Consider the following 23,688-nt stretch of genomic DNA (forward strand, 5'->3'; position numbering starts at 1 on the left):
ATAAAGATTGCAGTTTGGCAGCAGGCCAATATTTGTGCCACTGTTATAGAGTTTCTGCTATAATATCATTATTATTGAAGCAAAGGAAATAAATAGTATTGTATAGTTGTGAACTGTGGTTAGAACCAACAACCTCCCAATAGAGTCTAATATTGGCTGACTTATAATTTAGTTTTTGCTGTGAGACAAATGCATGCATAAGCCTTGCTTTATACAGCAGAGTATGCATGCTCAATTTGATACAACTTCATAAAATACCATTTCAGTTTTAATGCTACAATGGAACACTTCTTCTGCTGCATAAAATGTAAATCAAAAATGAAAAGGTAAAACCAGAAATATTTCCCAATGGTAACTGTGAAAAACCCCAAATACATAAGGAAAAACAGTTTATTTAGCACTTTCTCTTATCCACCAAATGGCTGGTCTTCCTCAGAATACAAATCAGACACTGAACAAGCATATAAATACCCACCCAATTAAAGCACCAAGTAATGAATTAATTGAATAATTGATTCTTCAAGTGCATAAAGCACAAAAATTAAAAGTAAAAAATAAACCAAATGCTTATAAACAAATACAAAAATGAAAACTCCAACACAATATATATAACATATACATGTTAAATATTCCCTGTAAACCTTAAAATATATATATATATAAGGTATAAATATATATAAATGTAATAAATTGAAAATATAAAGCTCCGGCAAGTGCTATAAAAACATGTGTATGAGCAATACACATAAAAATAAATATGTAAAAAATATATTTGTTTAAATTTTTTAAATGGCAACACATAGATTTAAGCTTGAGGAGTAAGACTAGCAATTTGAAAATGATGATCATTGAGACCTGGAGAACATGCAGCATTACACCTAAGCTACCATCTAAGCTCCAGGAATTCAAGAAAAAATATCAATGGAGACCACCTAGGTCAACATCAACATTGTCTAAAACAGAAAATTTGAATGAATGCAAAGAAAAACCCTTAATATGTCTATAAAGGGCATTTTGCTCATCCTTTTTACTAATGTCATAATAATGCTGATAAATTCTGTACCTAAACTGTCTGATGATTTTGCCAATGTAAAAACAAGTTCACTGTTGACACAAAGCAACATAAACAATGCCTCAGCCTTACCATTTCAAACTGAATCTCTTCTTGTGCTTGATTTTACCATAACCATGTACAAAGCATTTAGTACCCTCAAGAATAAATTTACACTGAGAAAAGTGACCATCAATGGTCTTTCACCAAGTTTGTTAGAAATATTCCCATCACATCTGAAAATCCCCCAAAATTTATTAATGATGCATCTTTGGATTTCCCCTGTAGCTGTAAATTAAATGGCAAAATCAAGGTCTACCATGAGACAAGTTGAAGTTGATAACAACTAGAATCAACAGGATTAACAACCTGAATAAGAGACTTGCCAAGAAGGGGGTATAAAACCCAGATGATCTCTTCCCTGTAAATCAGCAAAAGATTTTTGTTAAAAATCCCCAGGATAACCCGTCTCCCCAAACATGTCAAATAAATTACTGCATTCTCAAGAAATAAATTTTCTTGGCTAACCATCCCGTGGCTGCATCTGACACATTGGCCTTTGACAATGGCCTTCTTTTGATGGATAGGATGCTAACTCCGGAAATGCAAGTAAGAATTTGAAAAAGTCAGTTTCCTATATAATGTAGAATCAAAGTGACCTGATTTCCTGTTCTTAGAAAGAGTGACATCCAAGAAATTAACCTGTGTGGCATCAACTGACATTGTAAACCTTTAAAAATCTGTAGAAGAATTGATGAATTCAAAAAAAGTTTCAAGTCTTTCCTTAGTGTCAACCCAAAAAATAATGATGTCATCAATAATGCGTTTATATAAACACCCACTATCTTTAAACTCAGAAGGAAAAATAAAATTAGCTTCCAAAAGGCAATAACTATGTTGGCAAATACAGGTGCACAAGCAGCACCCATGGCAACACCCTGGCTTTGCTTGAATAAATGGCCCTCAAAACTAATGAAATTATTTTGCAAAACTAAATCCATGAGACTACTGATAACCAAACTTTTGTCATGTCAAAGAATAGGCACTAAATATTGAAAAAAACAGTCAATGCCAGTATCATGTGGGATGCTGGAATATAAATCTTTGACATCAATGCATACAAAAAGAATATCTTCTCTATATAAACTGTCATTGACATTAGATAAAAAATCCCACAAATCCTTTAACAAAGCAGGATAATTATTAAACACATTTTTGGTCTCCTGATCTATATATTTAGCAATAAGGAATGTCTTGGACCTTTTGGCATCAGCTATTTGCCTCAGTGGGGGATCCTCAAGGCATTTGTGAATCTTGGAAGACCAAAAATGGTGGGTGTCCTAGGAAATTAGACCTTGAAATAGTGCATTTCACTAAGTGAGACTTGATTGCTTAAAAAAAGACAGTTCTATTAAAAGTGATTTATTATTTGATGTGTGTAATGTTATGATACATGTTTTTATACCACTTGGGAGCTTTATATTTCAATTTGTTACATTTATATATATTTATACAATATATTTTTATGGTTTATAAGAATATTTAACATGTATGGGTTATATATATATATTGTGTATGTTTTCATTTTGTATTTGTTTATAAGCATTGGGTATTTCACTTTAATTTTGTCTTTATGCATCAAGATCATTTTCAATGAAATCATTACTGGCATGATTTAAGTGTATTATATGCTTAGTTATTTTTGAGGAACCAGCTTTGCCACCATTTTTGTTTTTTTCTTTTCCCAAGGTTTTTCCACAAAATGCCTTGGAGAAAACCCAAATTTTTGAAGGCCCAAATTAGTGGCTGCAAAGGGTCCAAGACATTCTTTATTGCTAAATATTTTGATCAGGAGACCAAGAATGTGTTTAATTATCTTGCTTTGTTAAAGTTTGTGGGATTTTATCTCATGTCAATGACAGTTTATAGAGATACTCTTTTGTATGCATTGATGTCAGATTTATATTCCAGCATCCCACATGATACTGGCATTGACTGTTTTCAATATTTAGTGCCTATTCTTTGACATGACAAGTTTACATAGTCATTTACAAAATAATTTCATTAGTTTTGGGGCCATTTATCAGCAAATCCAGGGTGTTGCCATGTGCTTGCACCTGTATTGCCAACATATTTTGAAACTAATTTTATTTCCTTCTGAGTTTAAAGATTTTTTATATACGCTTTATTGATGACATCATATTTTTGGGTTGACACTAAGGAAAGACTTGAAACTAATTCAATTCTTCTACAGGGTTTACAATGTCAGTTGATGCCACACAGAAACAGAACAGAATCATATTCATTATATAAAACTTCAAACCTTGCATTTGAGCTTCCCATCAATGTCAAAGAATGATTGGCCAGGAATCAAGAAAGTTTATTTCTTGAGAATATTTAAGATATGTTTGAGGATTATGAGGATTTTAACAGAAATCTTTACTGAGAGAAGATTTTTTAGTCTCTTGTTCAAGTTGTTGTTGATTCTAGTTATGACCAACTTCATGGCCTTGATTTTGCCATTTAATTTACAAAAAGTGCATCATTAATAATTTTGGGAGATTTTCAGATGTGATATTTTCTAACAAACTTGGTGAAAGACCATTGATGGTTTATCAAATATACCTGTTTTAAAACCATGATTGGAATTGTCCAATTCATACAGTAAATAAAATCTTCAGTTTTCTTGAGGGTACTGAATGCTTTATATGGTTATGGTAAAACAAGAAATTGTGATAGTAAGGGCATTGTTTATGTTGCTTTGTGTCAACAGTGAACTTGTTTACATTGGCCATCAGACATTTACAGTTTTCAGCATTATTATGACATTAGTAAGGAGCAAAATCTTTATACAAAAGGATTTTTTTGCATTCACTTTCTGTTTTAAATGTATTGATGGTCCTGATATCTTGAATTCTTTAGAATATTCACTAAGTATCATGATGTCATTTTAATGTCCCTCAAGCTTAAATCTATGTTTGCCATTTAAAAAAAACACATATTACATTTTATTTTATGTGTAATATAGGGCTTTATTTTCAATTTTTACAATATTTTTACATAATCAAGAATATTTAACATGTATATATTGTATGTTTTCTTGGCTAACCATCCTGGCCAATCTGACACATTGGCCTTTGACAATGGCCTTCTTTTGATGGATAGGATGCTAACTCCGGAAATGCAAGTAAGAATTTGAAAAAGTCAGTTTCCTATATAATGTAGAATCAAAGTGACCTGATTTCCTGTTCTTAGAAAGAGTGACATCCAAGAAATTAACCTGTGTGGCATCAACTGACATTGTAAACCTTTAAAAATCTGTAGAAGAATTGATGAATTCAAAAAAAGTTTCAAGTCTTTCCTTAGTGTCAACCCAAAAAATAATGATGTCATCAATAATGCGTTTATATAAACACCCACTATCTTTAAACTCAGAAGGAAAAATAAAATTAGCTTCCAAAAGGCAATAACTATGTTGGCAAATACAGGTGCACAAGCAGCACCCATGGCAACACCCTGGCTTTGCTTGAATAAATGGCCCTCAAAACTAATGAAATTATTTTGCAAAACTAAATCCATGAGACTACTGATAACCAAATGTTTGTCATGTCCAAGAATAGGCACTAAATATTGAAAAAAACAGTCAATGCCAGTATCATGTGGGATTCTGAAATATAAATCTTTGACATCGATGCATACAAAAAGAATATCTTCTCTATATAAACTGTCATTGACATTAGATAAAAAAATCCCACAAATCCTTTAACAAAGCAGGATAATTATTAAACACATTTTTGGTCTCCTGATCAATATATTTAGCAATAAAGAATATCTTGGCCCTTTGGCATCAACTATTTGCCTCAGTGGGGAATCCTCAAGGCATTTGTGAATCTTGGAAGACCAAAAATGGTGGGTGTTCTAGGAAATTGGACCTTGAAATAGTGCATTTCACTAAGTGAGACTTGATTGTTTAAAAAAATTCAGTTCTATTAAAAGTGATGTATTATTTGATGTGTGTAATGTGTATTGCGCATACATGTTTTTTATACGCACTTAGGAGCTTTATATTTTCAATTTGTTACATTTATATATATTTATACATATATATTTTTTATGGTTTATAAGAATATTTAACATGTATAGGTTATATATATATATTGTGTATGTTTTCATTTTTGTATTTGTTTATAAGCATTGGGTATTTCACTTTAATTTTGTCTTTATGCATCAAGAATCAATTATTCAATGAAATCATTACTTGGTGCTATTGACTTTAATTGGGCGGGTATTTATATGCTTGTTCAGTGTCTGATTTGTATTCTGAGGAAGTCCAGCCATTTGGTGGGAACTGTTTTTCCTTCTGTGTTGGTGTTTTTCACAGTTGCCTTTGATATTTCTGCTGCATACATGCCACTTGCTTCCCTCAGTCTCTCCAATCGAGTAACATGAGCTTGCACATTGAATGCATGCTCCCTAGCAGCAGGGAAAGACCAGAAAAGAACAGAAGAGCATTATGCATACCAGTCTTGCCTATATTAATATTTTGAAGTCTTATAAGTACTCTCTTAATTTCATACTAACACAGCTGTGGAATGTCTGCAGTCTCACATTCCTCAAACCAATGCTTGAGAGTATCACTTTTTCACTTGTGTAGGCCATTAATATGATGCCTCCATTGCTCTCAGTTGCGGAGGATCCCAGTGACACTGGATACAGCCAGGGCCAAACTATTCCATGCCTCAAACTTGTACTAGGAGCCAGACTTATCCCCCTGAAGAAGCTTTTGGCTGTGGTGCTTTACCAGGAGTCCAATAAATATCCTGAACTCCTTCACACCCCACCTCTGTGCCATAAGCCTGACACCTTCCCCACTAATGCCAATCATGTCAACCAGCAGAACTAGAGCAATGGAGACTGATGCTTTCCTATGAATTCCAGTTATCTTGTTTACTGGTAGTGCTCAAACCCAAGCAACATGTTTGCTCAATGTTAAGCAGAGAGAAGCAGTGTCAAGTAGTGAGGAATGAAATAATTGCAATTAGAAGGTTAATCTGATACTTGGCCTTAGTTTGATGGGTGTCTACTGATGAGGCCTGGAAATATGTATTGGAAATTGAAAGGTATCTGTTAGGTGAGTTAGGTTTGCAGGCATGCACTTCAGTATAAACGTAATTACTTGACACATTTGTTTTTACCTTTTGTACACTGATAAAATTGATTTTTACAATGTGGGAATCAAACATAGGCATAAGGGACAAGACATTTTCTTCCACAGCATTGATTTTCCATATTTGCCACAGAAGAAGTGCTGCTCAGACATAGTCAGGAATCATGCATAAATACAGGTGACAGTTTGAGCTGTTACACATGTACGTGTGTGACCTAGCAAGGTTATTGGTTATAGATCTAGTTGTATATGTGTCTTAGAAAATTGTGAAGCCCTTGTGAGTCTAGATAGCAGAATTATACTTACAGAACTATAGTACACAGGATACCCTTAGTCATACATCTGAAAACACAATAATGGTGTTTCATCCCTCATACATATAATTCATATCAGCTCTACTATCTAAAGTGTTATATGTGACAGTGAATATAATGAGAAGTGGAACAACAGTAAAAGTGCATAATATATCCTGTATTAGAAACCCAGGACCATGTGCATGACAGTCCTATGCTTATACCTGTTGCCACAAGAATATTGAAACAAGACGTGTCTATTTTTCAGTTCATTGCTATAAACTGCACTGTCACAACAGTAAAAAAAAAGGTTACACACCCTGTACTAGAACCCAGGATCATCTATACTCTAGCCCAACACTTACATCTGCTGCCACAGTACTACATATATGACAGTCCTTAATTTACTAATCATTCAAGGAAACAAAGTAACTGGAATGACTGGAACCTCTAAAAGTCTTATTTATTCAAGATTTAAAATTCACAGAATGCGAGTTAAAAACTTTCGCCTAGATAAAGGCTTTATCAGGCACATTAAACAAATACAGTTGATAAAATACAAGCACATTCATATATATCACACAAATGGTAAAGCACATGACACTGTAGAATACAAACATATTAATAAGCAAGATGGTAATCCGATTATTCTTCGAGTTAAACAAACATTGTGTTTAATGTATACTCAGAATAGGATTGATGCTGATTTGTTTAATTATCTCCTTACTACCAACCCTAAGATACCTTTTATCTCTGGAATACCTAAAACTCATAAACCCCTTTCAATGCCCTCTATGAGACCCATTGTGTCGCCTAAGGGATGGATCACTGAGCCTATTTCAAAATATTTAAAGAAGCAGTTGAGGCCATGTTTAGATAAAATCTGCGCTATTGTAAAAGACATCACACATTTTTTGAATCAATTATATGAATGGTCATAGAGTTCTATCAGCAAAGAACATCTGTGACACCAGATGTGGATTCTCCGTTTACAGTTATACTTAATGATATTAGTATTAATTATGTAAAGCTGTTTCTGAGAAACCACTCTGATTAACCAACAGATAATATAGAGCTGTTATGTGATTTATTACATTTAGTATTATGTAATAACTTTTTTCATTTCAAACTCAAATATACCATTCGTTAAAAGGTATAGTAATGGGGAAAACTGTGGAAAATATGTATGCAAATATCATCATGTATATAGGAAGAATTCCCTCCACATGAAATCCTTTTACAGATAATCTGGTGTTTTATAAGCATTTTGTGAATGATTTATTTATGATTTGGCAAAGGGATGAGATGTTTTTTGAAACTGTCTTTGAATATATATCCAGTACAGTTCCTTTTCTCTGTTTTAAAAGGGAAACATCAGTTCAGGAGATACATTTTCTGGAGATCACAATAAGGAGAGGTGATGACGGAGTTGAGAAAACTGAGTTATATAAGGAACCTGTAAAAAGAAATTGTTACTTACATCTGTCTTTTGCCTTTAGGAATGTGGTTAAAAATCAGATGTATTGAGCTGGTAAACTTAGGGGCGGCCACGGTGGTGCAGTGGTTAGTGTTGCCGCCTCACAGAAAGAGGTTCTCTGGTTCGATTCTCAGCTGGGGTGCCTTCTGTGCAGAGTCTGCATGTCCTCCCTGTGGTCGCGTGGGTTTCCTCCTGGTGCTCTGGTTTCCTCCCACATCCCAAAGACATGCAGTAGGTGGATTGGACACTCTAAATTGGCCCAAGATGTGAGTGTGTGCATATGTATGCCTTCTGTGGAAGGTTGGGCGCCGGGCTGGCAACTTGATGCTGTAAAACTCCACTGCCAATCATGAGTGGACAGATGATCTGCTGTGGTGACCCCTAACCGGGAAAAAGCCGAAAGAAGAAGATTGAGCTGCTAGACTTAACATCTCAGGAAGCAAGATTATAGTACAACTACAAAAAACAAGGAAAGAGTTCCTCAACTGAGATTATAATCATAATGAGGTTTTTACAGCAACCTTAGAAGTAATCTAACAACGTAATGCCCTAATCAAACCCATTTTTCGTCCATAAACAGAGAATGTGCCAACACATAATAACAGCATAAGATACCTTAGATGCATGCTAACTTTTAACAGAAATACAAAAACAGTTCAAAATATTATTAGAAAGCATTGGCCAATGCTTAATCATATTCCAGAGCTTGCTCAGTTAGCCTCAAAACAACCAAGATTTATGTATAAATTGAGCACGACTTTAAAAAATGTCTTATGTTATAAAGAACAGCCTAATAATTCCTTTTGTTTTACTAGTGATAGAAAGGGAGCATTTAAGTGCAATGAATGTGTTTTTCTGCCTATATATATATATATATATATATATATATATATATATATATATATATATATATATATACATAGCTATAGAGAGAGAGAAGCACTTTACTATCTCGAAATACTGAAATCCCAAATTTCAGTATCTCAAGACTATAAAGCTGAACATTCACAATATTGAAACACCAAAAGTGCAAAATTCAAAATTGCAAATTTTAAATACACCGTCCACCAAACAAACATACATACACCTTCCTTCCCACACTACAACAAACCAACAAAACACACACAAACACAGCAACACAAATGCACACACCTACCCTACATATAAGCAAGGGGGTACCGCCCTGTACCCACCATACCCCTGCTACTTATCTATACTAACTCTAAGGTCGCACTAAAAAGACAAAGACGCTAAACCCACCACTACATACTTTATATTCCACTTGCACAAACACACACCACATACGTAGAAACACCACCACTCTCAGCACTTACACACTCACGCTCTTACCTACCTACCCTAACTTACACCTAAAACTTCCCAACACACTCACATACACTCAAATCACTACCCAAAACCCTTAAAAAAAACCCACTTACCTGAATCTCCACATATATCCACAGAATGGCAGACAACCTATATCTCACAGCACACTGCACCTTACAAACACAGCAAATACCACATACCATGCCACCACAACTGCAAATTCGACACTTCAAATTCAATCAAGTGCAGCTTTGCTCAACTGCACTTTTGGCATTTTTGTCTCGAGATACTGAAATTCAAGATTTCAGTATTTTGAATAAGTAAAATGCTTCCCTATATATACATATATATGAACATATACATATACACACACACGCACACACACACACACACACACACACACACACACACACACACACACACACACACACATGCCACACACATAAAAGCAGTTAAGCATCTGGTGTATGGTAATGATTTTATTCTTAAAACCTATGGCAACTATAACACTCAAAATATTTTATGTATACATATATATATATATATATATATATATATATATATATATATATATATATATATATACACATATATATATATGTTTATTTATATATATATATATATATATATATATATATATATATATATATATATATATATATATATATATATACACATATATGCAGAAAAATATAGGAAACACCAGACTACAGCAAATAGTATCAAATAAAGCTCCAAAGTTTAATCCACAGTACAAAAATGGTGAGTGCTTTTGTAGCCATAGCTACTTCATCAGACAACTCAATAAACTTTACAGGGATTTTTAAAAACAGCAACAGCCTATCAGTGTCAGTTCCCAATAAACAATTAGCTTAATAGCCACTGATTTCAAGGAGAAGCACTAGAGACATAATATATACTAATAAAACATTCAAATGAATAAAAATACATAAAACTGTAGTGGCTTATTAACTAAAACCAGTTTAATACAAACTTTATCATTCAGGCCTTTGCCCATGTTGGCATGCATCTTAATAATCTTGCCCAGTATATTACATTGGAATGATGAACAGAAAATTTCAAGAATGTGTAAGTAATCATCTTTCTGATGATAGAAGACAGGTACTTACTAATTCTCTCTATAGACACATTTTAGTAAAAGGAGTAAATCACAGTTTTAAATTTTTGATTTTAAAAGTAGTGCATATTCCACTATGAGGAAGAGATATTAAATTGATAACAGAAAATGAAGGATTAAAATGGATTTTAAGAATGAGGGCACACATTCAGCCAGGTTTGAATGGCTATGTCACCTTAAGACCCTTTCTGAAGGAGAGAAATCAACATGTTTAATTATTTAATTACTTAATTAGAGCTGGTCATGTGTTTTACCATTTGTGAGATATATATGGATGTGCTTGTATTTCATCTATTGTATTTGTTTTAAGTGCCTGATAAAGCCTGTCTCTAGATGATAGGTTTTAACTTGTGTTCTTTGAATCTTGAATAAATAAGACTTTTAGAGGTTCCAGTTGCTTTGTTTTACTTGGATTCTTGTTATTTTAATCTTACTGGATTTATCACAGCTCACAGTTGTTTTTCTGGAATTTACTAATCATTCTTGAGGTCTCTGTGTTAATTGCTGCACAACGCCACTTAGCAACACCACTTAGTGGATTTGCACAGTGCCCAGCAGAATTAATTGCATCTTCCAGTTTCAATTATTGGCTGTCTGGTTCTTGTCTACAAGTGTTCTGTCTGCTTCCTGTATTGACCAGTTGGCCAGTTTGCACATGGCTGTGCTTCATGCAAATGAGATAAGCACGGCAAAATCTGACATTCATTTTTCTTCATTTCCCATAATAGCACTAAGTTAATAAGTATTAATATTAATAAATATCTAAGTAATAGCACTAAGCTATTATATATCTATATTAGTATTAATAAATAACTAAGTAATAGCACTAAGCACTAAAGTAAAGAAAAAAAAAAGAAAAAAGGGACAAGTAGATGAAATGATGAAAAGCAAACTGGCATACATACTAGAAAATACTAGATATTTCTACGTAAGTCTGGATCTGAACTCTCACTTCAATGAGCTGTCAGAACACCGGAAGGATGCCTTATCTCTCTTTGCCACACAAACCACTTTGCAGCAAGGAATAGAAATCATTCTGCATACAACCAACTATAGCATCATCTACAGTAATATGAAACCATGCCACTGTTATTTGTACATTTATTATTTTTGGATGTAGTGCACTAAGTAATCACACAACCAGTTATGATTATTGCTTGCAAATATACCTCTCTGTCTTTTCTCTCTGTGTTTGTTGGTCATTCTTCTCTTATCTGACCAGTAATCTGAGACATGTAGTCTGTAAGCCATCCTATATCACTGACCTTAAAATATGTGAGGATATTAAATGATAATAATAATATTATATGCAGTTGCTGCCAAATGAAGGGGAGATTGAATGTAAATGAATAGAATGTGTGAATTGTGTTCTTGTTACTTACACTTCCAACCTTACATAGGTTCATAGGTGTGTACTAGGCTAATGGCACTGGAGCCTCTACAAGCCTAGCCCATAGGATTACCCTGGCATCGTGCCACCCAACCTTAGTTCCCAGTCAAAAAACTGTGCTGAGTAGAGCCACTGGAGTGATTCCCGGAGTGAATTTTCTATTTCCCATCCACTCATGAAGATTTCTCTTGAAGAAGACCAATGAGGTGCTCTGCTTCACCTGTATGGGAAGTCTATTCCAGAGCATGTGCAGTCTGTGGGTTATGAACCTGTCCCTTCAGCATGTTTTGTTGATTGTGGTAATGAGTTTGAGGTCTCTGAGCATGTGGTGTGGAGGGATTGGGATTTCTTTAGATGTAGCATTTCTAACAGAGCTGGGTCAGACATGGCTTTGTAAGTCAAGCAGAGATCACCTCTGAGTAGGTGATATGAGACAGAGAATAGTTGGAGTTTTTTGAGTCTGTCCATATAGGACAAGTATTTAAGGCCTAGGATCCTCTTTGTAAGGTACTTTCGTGGCCTCTCCAGTTGTTGCAGGTACATGCCAAATGGGGCATTCTACTCGATGATTGGCCTAATGAGGGAAGAGTAGAGGGAAACAATGACCTCTTTCTTCCTGGATGCAAAACTCTTAGTAATAAGTTGTACCACATAGAAGGGCTTTCTGACAACAGTGGAAATGTGGTGGTCAAAAGAGAGGTTGTTGTGAACCTGTGTTCCCAGATCTCTTATAATGCCTTCTGTGTTCAGAGGACTACCATCAATGTGGTAATTCAAAAGAACAGGGTTTTTCCCAAGGGGGATGAAGACACATCTTTTGGCATTGAGCTTAAGGCCATGGTTCTGACACCAGTAGTTGGTCTCAGTGAGGCCTTTCTGTAGGATGTCAACATCACTTGGAGAGTTAATAATAAGCTCCCAACTTCAATTGTTTGTGAACTTTGTCAGCCAGAGTCCCTTCATGTTGGCCTGGACTTCAGAGAAGTAGATACCAAACAGGAGATGACCCAGGACTGAACTCTGTAGGACTCCACTTGTGACTGGTCTGCAGTCCGACTTGGAGTCAGCTACTTTCACATTGTGGGTTCTATCTTTGAGCCAGTTTGCAACCCACCTAGAGATACAGGGGGTTACCGCTTGCTTAGTGAGTTTTTCTATGATTCCTGAGTGGGGACTGGTATCAAAGGCTTTGGCCAGATCAAGGTAGCCTGTATGAACCACCTTACCTTAATCCACAGCTCTGGTGACTGATTCAAAGAAGTCAACCAAGTTGAGCAGGCATGATCTACCCTTCACAAAATCAAACTGTGTGGGATCCAAAGTTTGGAGATTCCCTATATCCGTGTTTATTAGGTCCACAATGATGTATTCTGCAGCTTTGCATATCAGACTCATTGGGCTAATGGGGCAATAGTTCTCAGGGTCTGTAGTTGCTCTTCTTTTGTGGAAAGGGATGACTGTAGCAGTGTGCCATTTGGTAGGGACAAAGCCCGAGGTGAGGCTGTGATTGAACAGGGCACAATGGTGAGGTGCCAGTTCACTCTGTAGTTCATGTAGAACACAGCCAGGGATATTGTCAGGTCCCATAGAAGCTGTATTCTTGGCCTTGGACAGTGCTGTTTTAACCTGTGCTGCAGTAATACTGGGTGCCTGGCATTCTACTGGTGTTGTGATTGGTCCTTTGGGGGGAAGTGAAGGGTAATGTTGGCACTGAATCTGTCAGCCAGTATATTAGCAATATCTGTTGGCTCAATATAGGAGGTACCATTGTGCAGTAGCTCAGAACAAATCTGGGTATTGCTGTGGAGATTTTTTACCTAACTATAAAAGGCCTTGTGGTTATCTTTACTATCTGCTGTAATTCTGTTTTCATAGCTAGTTTTAGAGGAGCTGATGAGGGATCTCAACTTTTTGTTGAGGCTGATAAGGGAGTTTTTTCCTTTTTGTTGAGGCTGATAATGGAGTTTTTCCAGTCTTGGGGCTTTATCTTATTCTGCATCAGTTTCCTCCTTCTGTTGTAGAGTTTGTTTATGGCAGGGGACTACCAGATTGGCTTCCTTTTTTTGAAAGAGAGCATCTTGGTTCTATTGGTTATGGTGGGATCCTTGCATGTGTGCATGTTCGTATAGTGCATTGGTGTATAATTCAGCGGCCATGCAACTATTTTCCATTTGCATGGGTCCTGTGAACTTAGCCACCTCTGTTTTTAGGAGCCCAAAGTTAGCTATGGAATAGCTTTTCATGCTGGTTACCTTTGCGGGGGGGGGGGGGTGGATTTCCAAGGAGATTAGTTTGTGGTCAGAGTTGACTATTAGTGTAGAACAGTGGTCGCCCATGTTATTAATGACCAGGTCAAGGATGTTGCTACCTCTAGTGGGGGTAAGTACAAGCTGGTCTTGGGATTAGAATTAATGATTTCCAGGAAACGTTGGGCAAGTATGTTGGTACATGAGTAGTTTTCCCAGTTAATAGAGGTGTAGTTGAAGTCACCCAGTATGAGAGTATTAGGTTGGACCCTAATATTCTCCAGGGAGCTTAGGAACATGGAGTGTGAGTCCTGGGACATGGTTGGGGACCTGTAGCTGGCTACAACCTGAATTGGTGTCTTACCCAATGTTAGCTGACCCTGAAGTATCTCAGATGCATTATGTTGGATTACCAGTAGTCCAGGGAGGTATGTCTCTGGTCATTCACACCCACATGTACCATGACAGAGTCATATTTGTACCTGTTGTTGAGGGACCTGAGTGCATGTGTTACGTGGTGGATCCTGGTGCCTGACAGGCAGCTGACTGTTACTTTCTCCTTATTCAACTTAGTGAGTGGGACATCAGTGTGCCTTATTATTGAGTCACCTATGGCTAACACTTTATAAGTCTTACCTGACACAGCCACTGGATATAAGACAGCCTGTAGTGCTGTTGTGGTTTCCTTCTTCCAACCAGTAATTATTCAAAGTTGCAATCCATTAAAAAACAGCATTGGGAAACTGCCTGCACTATATTTACATCTGATGCATGGTGCCAAGTATTTGGGATTCAACAATTCTAATGAGTTCACACATCATTTTCATCTTCACCATGCTGATAGCCTTGAAGCTACACTATAAAAAGGCAACTGTGTAGCTAAGGAAATCGAAGGTCAAGAGACTTGTTATGTGGAGAACACAGTAAAGAGGCAATTACTTTGGGATATATCTGCACAGAGGATTACTGAACTTGAGAAGGTATGTTTGCATTTTGTCAGCTACACACTGCATATACTGGAATGTAATTAAAAAAAATCTGTAGCAAAGAATTTTACATTTTTATCTGTATGCATTACTTAGAAGTGTACTGATGCCATTGACATGTTTGTCAAGGTATTTCACAGATATACTTGATTGGCAATACCTTAAAATGGAATGTTCTGTGATAAATCTGCAGTCTTGTTTCAGGGAAAAGTTCAATTGATAGCACTTTTACCATTTCAAAGATGGTTTGTTAGCAATGTCATTGTCTTTTCTTTGGGGGGGGGAGCAAAAGTTGCATCACTGTTATGGCACAAACAAGGATATGTTGCTATTGTTATTCTCCTTTATTTTGCATCCAGCCTGTTGCTCATATATCCACACAATGTTATGTTTCTTCAGTGGGTAATATTAAGATGCTACCTTTTCTATTTTATCTTGGAACAGTTATTTTGTAGTTATGTGATACTTATGTGTAGTATCCTTCTATTGTTTATAGGACATCTATGACTATCCAACCCAGGCATCTCAGTCCTCTAAGACCACCCTTCACTGATGCTGAAAACCAGGCTATCGTCAATGCTTTTTGGCAACATGGTGCCTTCCTGCTTGAAAGGGGACGGGGAGATATATCACGCAGAATGCAGATTTGGGACAGATTATCGTCAATGTTAATGCCATGGGTGGCCATGGCAGTACATATGAGCAGGTGCAGATATAGAGCCACTGACTTGATCATAACAGATACAGGCAAGCAAAAACTGAGGGTAATGCTACTCAATGCTAGAAGTCTAAACCTCAAAATGCACACTCATTAGAGGCACTCCTTAAAATGGCGAACATCGATATCTGTGCAGTGACTGAAACCTGGTTCAAGGCTCTAAAGCACCCCTGCATTACCAGGATATAACTCATACCATACTTTTCAGCCATCTAACCAGGACCAGAACACCAAGGGTGGAGGTGTGTCCATATTCATTATGGATATCCACACCTCCAGGCTAGTTGCTCAACACATTGCATCCAAAATTATCCAAGTGCAACTAACTCTGGGCAAACTGCAATCCATATTGTAGCTTGCTACAGATTCCCCACCATGCCCTAGGATTCCCACTCCTCTTTTCTTGATATACTGGAAAATATTAGAGTTCAACAAAACAACCTAATATTGGGCAATTTCAACTACCACACCATTAACTGGGAAAACTACTCATGTATCAACTCCTTCACTCAACACTTTCTAGAATTCATCAACTCCATTACCCTGGATCAACTTATTCACACACCTACCAGGGGTGATAATATCCTAGACCTTGTCATTACCAACATGAGTGACCGGTGTTCGACGCCTGAAGTAAACTCTTCTTTGGTCAGATCTGATCAGAAGCTAATCACCATAGATATCCACATGCCGCCCCAACCCCCCATTAAGGAACCACTGTGAAAAATTTCTCCAAAGCCAACTTCATGCTTCTTAAGACAGAAGTGGAAAACTTCATGACACCCATGCAGATGGACAATACAGTTACAACTGCTGAAACTTATACAAATGCACTCTATATGTGCTTACATGAGTCCATGGATCATGCTATCCATAGCAGAACCAAGATGCTATCCTCGAAAAAAAGGAAGCCAATCTGGTGGTCCCCTGCTATAAAAAACTCTAAAACAGAAGAAAGAAACTGTTCCAAAAGAGAGTAAAATCCCATGAGTGCAGGAGCACCCTAGTCAGCCTCAGTAAGAAGCTGAGATCCCTCATAAAATCCTCCAAAGCCAGCTATGAAAACAAGATTGCCACTGACTCTAAGGACAGCCACAAAGCATTCTATAGCTATGTCAAGAATCTCAGTAGCAACACCCAGATCTGATCTGAGTTACAGCACAATGGAACAAAAATTACGGAACCAACTGATATAGTCAACATCCTGGCTGATAGGTTCAGTGCCAACTTTACCCCCACTTCACCCCCTAAAGGGACTATATCCATACCAGAAGAATGCAGTGCTCCTGCAATCACAACTGAGAAGGTAAAAGCTGCACTCTCCAAATCCAAGAACATAGCATCCATGGGACCGGACAATATCCCAGGCTGTGTTCTACATGAACTTCAGAATGAACTGGCTCCTCACCTAAGCACCATGTTCAATCACAGCCTCACATCAAGCTTTGTATCCACTGAATGGCATACAGCAACAGTTATACCACGCCACAAAGGGGCAGCCACCCACAGACCCACCCCAGGAACTACCATCCTATTAGCCTGATGAGCCTGGTTTGTAAGGCCATGGAACGTATCATCATGGAACTCATAAACAAAGACATTGGTAACCTCCAAACTCTGGATCCCACCCAATATTGGTTTGTGAAGGGCAGATCATGCCTCCTGAACCTGATTGATTTCTTTTAAACAGTCACCAAAGCCGTAGATGAGGGTAAGGCAAGTCACCCAGCCTATCCTGACCTCGCCAAGGCTTTCAACACCATCCCCCATTCTGGAATCATAGATAAACTCTCTAAACTGGGTATAAAGCCATACATCACAAGATGGGTCGCCAACTGGCTCACTGAGAGAACTCATACTGTAAAAGTTGCAGACTTCAAATCTGACTTCAAACCTGTGACAAGTGGAGTACCCCAGGGTTCAGTCTTGGGTCCTCTCCTGTTCGGTATTTACTTCTCAAAAGTACAGCCTAACACAGAGGGCCTCTGGCTGATGAAGTTTGCAGATGACTGCAAATTAGGTGCCATAGTCGAGTCCCCAAATGATGTGGACATCCTATGAGACTGATGCCTGATGTCAGAGCCATGGCCTCAAGCTCAATCCCAAAAAGTACATTGTCATCCCCTTTGGTAAAAACTCGATACCCATGAACTACCACATAGGAAGTTGTCCACTTAACTCTGATGATGTGATAAGAGATCTTGGGACTCAGGTGGACAGTAGTCTCTACTTTGAAAATCACATCCCCACAGTAGTCAGGAATTCCTCACCATGAAAAGGTTCTCATCCAGGAGAAAAGAAGTCATTATTACCCTTTACTCGGCTCTCATTAGACCCATTATTGAGTACAATGCCCCTTTTGGAATGTACCACATGAGACATCTGCAACAGCTGGAAATGCCACAAAGATACCTCATAAAGAGGATTACAGGACTCAAATAGATTCCCTACACTGACCATCTCAAAAAACTCCAGCTGTACTCCTTAGCATATCGCCTTCTCCGAGGTGATCTCTGCCTAACATACAAAGCTATGTCAAACCCAGAGCTGCTGAAATGCTACACATAAAGAAATCCCAATACCTCTGAGCTACATGCTTCAGGGACCTAAACCTTGTCACCACAATAAACAGAACATGCTGGAGGGATAAATTCCTGTCCCAGAGACTTTCTATACTCTGGAACAGGCTACCTATCTATGTCAGGTAGAGTTTCTCATTAGCATTCTTCAAGAAAAATCCTGATGAGTGGATGGGTAATAGGAAATTCACCCTGTGGATCACTTCTGTGGCTCTGCTCGACAGGGACACAAAAAAATAACCTTCTTGGGTGGCGAAAGCCAGGGAACCTTGTTGGCTAGGCTTACACAGGCCCTTGGACTGATAGCCTAGTACCTACCTATGAACCTAAGAACCTATATCTGCATGTTGGAGAACAGCTGCAGTGGACCTTGAGAGGGTGAGTACTGGGGAAGGAGCTGCAATAGATCCACCACTAACACCAAATGAAGAGTTCCTGTCCACTGTCAGGGATCCAGACAGCTCCCAGAAAAGTGCAGAACAGCATGTTCTCGACATTGGTGTGCCTGTTTTAGGGACAGAAAGCATGTCCCAGGAAAATCTTCCAGGTAGGCATTTGTATCTCAGTTGTTGAATACTGTTATATAGTAAAACAATTTAAATCAGTATGTTACTTCTGTTTCACAAGAATTTATTTTGGGAGGTGGGGGATTGAAGATTGCTACAGTTACCAACACATTCTGATTGATTAGCTTAGTTTGGAGTTGTCATCCAAGTTCTTGTTGAAAGTATATTTAATGGGCATATAAAGGGGTGAAATTATTACCCTCTGTGTTACTGTTAATTGTGATGATATTCTCTTTATCTTTTGCTTAACTTCTTCCAGGACTATATGGCTTGCAGAGGACACCCTCATCTGCACGGGTCTGTATTAGAAGCCTGAAGATCCATTTGAGCAAATCGGAAAAGAGCGACACATATTGCGTGAACTATGGAAATGGCGAACATCCAAAAGTGCGAAATTCGAAATGTCAAATTGTCATGGTTGGCCCATCTGCAGTATAGCTCTGTAAGGTAAGTGTGCGATAGTTACGGACCTTAGGGTTAGGGTGCGGGTTAAGGTAAGTGCATAGATAGGTAATGTATGTAAGGTTTAGTTTAGGGTTAGAAGTAGGGTTTTGTTAAGTGTATGTGTGTGGATTATTTGTTTTGTTTGGGTATATCTCCATAGGTAAGTGCGATAGTTACGGACCTTAGGGTTAGGGTGTGAGTTAAGGTAAGTGCATAGATAGTAATGTATGTGAGGTTTAGTGTAGGGTTAGAAGTAGGGTTTGGTTAGTGTATGTATGTGTTTTATTTATTATGTTTGGGTATGTAGTATGTAGCACATGGTGGGGTTGACCGACTATGACAATTCGAGATTTTAAATTTTGCGGTTTAGGGGGTTCAGTATATTTGCGGTTCGGGTTATATGTGTCACTGTTGTGGTATTCGCTCAAACAGGTTTTCAGTTTTATAATATAGACCCATCTGCACATGGTAAGCCAAACATTTTTATGTCAGTACTGCTGAGCATTTCAAAGACATATTTTAGTGTGTGATGTTGATATCAGGACTGTTGTGTTCATTGCTGTACTGTTTAATAGTGCCAGCACTGTTGTTTTTTTAGCATATATTGGAGTATAGTAGTTTAGGTAGTAATTGTTCCTGTGTTTGTTGCTTATTGTCACAGGTGATCCTGACAGTGGAAGTGGTGGACTTCTACCACCTGATGTCAGTGTATCAGCAGACTCTGATGATGATGGTGGCCAAGCAGAGGCACATTTGGGGGGTGCAGAGGTTGAATCTGACACTGAGGTTGACATACACCCATCTCCTTCAATTCCACTAGACACACCCAGTAAGCCTACACATGCCCATTCCAATGAGTCCTCAGATATCGGACAGGTGGAGGGTAAGGGAATTGATCAGGGAAGTGTGGTTACTGTGGCTTCAATACCTGTTGATTCTGGCTGTAGCCAAAGTGTGGGTGAGGTGCCACACAGTAGGGTTGATAGACGTACTTGGATGAGGCCTGCTCTCCATCCTACACCTGATCCAGGTCTCCTTTTCTGTGCCATTCAAAGTATGTTTAGGGCCATCATGGAGGCACAGGCATGTTCCCATAGGTGCTCCAGAGAAATGCTTACAGTTGTATATGTGGCACAGGCTGACATGCATGACTGCCTCCACTGTGTTGGCAAGACAATGGATCAGATGAATGACCCATTGGAATGAGATGTTTCTGTAATGGAATGAGCAGTGTCTGTGATGGAATGTCTGCTAAGAGGGGAACAGCATCATTGTGGAGTAGGTCAGCTACATCATCTGCTGTTAGCCTATATGCCCATGTCTGATCATGCTCCCATTTTGGTAGTACTTCCACTGCTCCATCAGTGGGTGAGCTGTCCACACCCAGTTGTAGCAGGCCATGGGGTCATGGCCCTGGGTGTCCTCATGAAGGCAGCTCATCCAGCAGATCATCACATTCAGGTAGCAAAAGTGCATCTGACTGTGGTTGTGGATGTGCCAGTGCAACTCCAGACAGAGACAGTTTTCAAGGTCGGGGATGACAACAGTGAACTGCTAAGTCTACCATGCACAGTTCACACATATCCGACATAGCAAGATATAGAGCTAGCACAGAGCTTGAGCTTGGCTGTGTTCATGCATACCCTCACATGCCAATTTCACCTGGAGGACAACTACAGACCCACACACAATTACATGGTTCACCCATGCAGCTTAAAACTCATTTTGTCTCAGTGGATATTTGTTGGTTTATCCAAATGTCTGCCTGCTACTTTTTCTTATTCGCACGCACTCACCACCTTTTTTGTCAGCCCAGGCTTCCTGAAACCCCACCCCCCCACACACACACACACAAAACAGCCTGTGCAAGCAATGATAACTGTGAAAGATCCCTGTTTTGTATCATTTGGATGCAGGGATACATAAGCTTTGTGTCTCATGCTCAGGGTGCATAACTGACTTAGTGCTTAGTATATCTACATTTGTGATGTTGAACTGGTAATTGTAGCTTTGACTTATCTTGATCTTACAAAGTTAGAAAGTTGCTAGCATCAAAATTTTCCAACTTTATTGTGAATGATCTTGTGAGGGTTGTGAATTCTGAAACTACAATGTGTATTATTAATTTCTAACGTCTCACTTTAATGATTTTCCATTAAAAATGCATGGTGGTAAACTGAGGGCATGCAGTGACCATCACTACTTTTGAGAGGTATGACTGTGTGAATCTTTGAAGCTTGGGGTCTTCTACTTAATAATGGATACATATAAGTCAAATAAGTCTCTGCTGTCACAAGTTAAGGTCATTTCTGTACAAATCTCCCACCTTTTACTTTGCTGCACTTCCAAGTAATGAAATGCAAGGATATGCCACTCATTCATATTATTACACAGTACACTCCATTTTCAATAGTTACCTTGTAAATGCAGCAGTTGCTACAGTTTTAGTTCAGGGCTGACTCTGTCTGATGCAAACACTACACAGCCAATACATGGGGAGGTGAAGTTTATGAGAGTTGTCAGACATCAATGTTAGTATATATATATATATATATATATATATATATATATATCTATATATATATATATATATATATATATATATATATATATATATATATATATATATATATATATATATATATATATATGTTCATAGGAGGAAGGTTTTATGCCCTTAGGTGGTGAGTGAGTAGATATTCATCCTAGTGAATGTCTAATACACTTGGGAGGTGTGCCAGATATGTGAGTCATGGTAACTGCCATGGTTGCCAGCACACATGTTCAAGATGACTCCCTTGGCATTACACATGACTTGGCAATTAATAGAGTGGAAGCCCTTTCTAATTATGTTCAGCCTTTTCTGTTCCCTGGTTTTTGCCTTAATTTCTATAAGTGTGCAGACTATGGCATCCATTACTTCAGGCTAGTGTGCAAAGGACTAACTCTTTGTCATTGAAAGGGACAAATTTCACAGCAAACTTTCATTAATAGAAAGATATTATACTTTATTGTTTATAGGTGGAACACATTAGCTCTATTATTTAGTCCAATGGGCCAGTAGAGTAGTGGTCAGGGGTGAATGTGGCTCCACATCAAGTGTATAGGATATCTATTTCTGTAAAAATATATTCTTGCGGCTTTTAATTCCCTCTTAAAGAAACAAATATTTCCATGTTACTTTTCTAGCCACAGCTCATCAAATCATCCGGCTTCTTGAGCAGTAGTCTGTTTTGCTGAAACAGGAAGTCTGACTGTACGGAAATGTGATCTCTTGGGAGACCAGCACTGACTGCATTTACTGCTATTCTGTAGACCCCTGCACAATGTTGCCTTCAAGTCACTGAATCATCAGAATCTTTTAGGAACAAATCTCAAGGCAATATTTTAATTCATTGTCATATGCTGCTCTGTATTTATCTCTCATTTTACTAAAATAACAAAAATCATTTGATAAGGCCGGCTTGAATTTTCTGTTTGATGCTACGACAGTGTTTGTTTCCAGTTTCTGTGATGGAGACAAGTCTTGTATTTTCTTTGCTTATGGCAGTGAAACTCTAATTGTGCCCTTTAAGTCAGCTATGTGCTTTCCCATAACATAATTCAGATGTGTTTTTTGGAATTAAACACAAAAGGTTAGCAGGACCAATTCATAAAAACAGATCAGGCCAAATCATAAAAGCAGAATGTTTCATATTATGGGCAGATCCTTTCTGACATCCAGAAGAAATGATGCCACAGGTTTCGTTCATTTCACCTGTTAGGTTTCCCAGGGGAGCTTGAAGTGCCATAGTTTCCAGAGATGTGAATGTATCTATCTTTTTATAGCTGCTGAGAGCCGATACAGGCAGGAAGTAAAGGACAGACCTAAAGCCATGATCTCTAATTATATATATTTTTTTCTGCGACCATATTTGCTTCTATCAATTTTCTCTGCACACCACCATCTTCTGCAGGAACAAAGCAAACGTTTTGAATTCTACAATGTCTCCCTTACAGTGTCAGATGTGTTTAAAACTCCTGTGAATTTTCCAAGATTTTGTAGAGGATTCCTTTTTATTGTTTAAACTAAGTTACATATTCACACCTTTAGCAACCTATTGGTTATTCTGTTTCTTTTTCAGTAGACATGGTGATAAACTTAATTTAAGGAAAACAATCAAAAATGTAGTTTAATAAACAATTACCTTAGTGCTTTAACATGCATGCTTTTTTTGTTTTGAGGGTTTTAACTTGACATTAATTTCCATTGGTATGGCTGACATCATTATCTTTGATTTTGCAACAGCATCCTAATTTATACATCC

This window comes from Protopterus annectens, chromosome 14.part0 (genome assembly GCF_019279795.1).
Source record: "Protopterus annectens isolate FY-2018-M chromosome 14.part0, PAN1.0, whole genome shotgun sequence".
NCBI classification, from domain to species: Eukaryota; Metazoa; Chordata; order Ceratodontiformes; family Protopteridae; genus Protopterus; species Protopterus annectens.